This window comes from Neofelis nebulosa, chromosome 2, assembly GCF_028018385.1.
Source record: "Neofelis nebulosa isolate mNeoNeb1 chromosome 2, mNeoNeb1.pri, whole genome shotgun sequence".
Taxonomy (NCBI): Eukaryota; Metazoa; Chordata; class Mammalia; order Carnivora; family Felidae; genus Neofelis; species Neofelis nebulosa.
The window spans coordinates 32,200,758-32,201,700 of NC_080783.1; positions in this window are offsets into that span (position 1 = coordinate 32,200,758).

Here is a 943-nt window from a genome sequence, read left to right on the forward strand (position 1 = left end):
GTCACTCCATCCTCCCAGAGTGTTTTTTCCAAGCTGGCACTTCTGTTGCTTTCAAAGGACATTACTGCATTCTATGAGGCTGACAGCGTCTGGGTACAATATGTGATACAACCAATGGACCTGAGTACATTCCAACACCTCCTTCGATGTGAAGTGGATCCCCTGGTCACGTGATATTCAGAATGAATACTCTGCATGTAGATCAGGCATGCTAGAAGTCCCTGGATAGTAGTGTTGATAGGAAGCTTTACAGGCAGATAAAGCAAGTCTTCCTAAGAACAGGCATCTGTTCCTGTGAGAATGAACCACTGGCCTGTCTGGGATGGAACAGTTTCAATGTGGTCAAGTTGCCCCCAAGTAGCCAGTTGGTCTTCTAAAGGAATAGTGCCATATGGGAGGCATGGTGTTGCTAATAATTTGGACATTCATAGATAGCATTAGCTATCTGCACTGGTAAGAAGTCCATACTACTGGACGAATATGTTGCCTCCATTTCTTCCACCAATGATGAAGGCTGGCTAATGTCAACTGCCCAAATAATTGTATCCTCTTAGTTGTTCAGTGCCTCTTCTTCCATGGTGAATGCTTTCTGATGGGCATTAATGTATGAAACAAAAGTTTTGTGCTTTGTGCCCGCTTCCAAATGTTTAGCCTCAAGACTCTACCCCAGACTTCCTTTTCTCCAATCTCCCAATCCTTTTTTTCTAAGTCCTTTATCAGATGTCCAGGCCATCGGCCACCTCCCAGGATCCATATTCTCACTTTAGGCCACTTTACTTTCCACAAGATAAAGGAAAGCTCACAGATCGGTCCACTGGAAAGATTCTTTCCCCCCACTGTCTTCCAGGGCCATACTAAATGAAGCTATAAAGCAGCCACTGTCAACATTCAGCTTGCACGCAAGTACAGGCAGAGCCACCCATAAGCAACTCATTTGGCAATA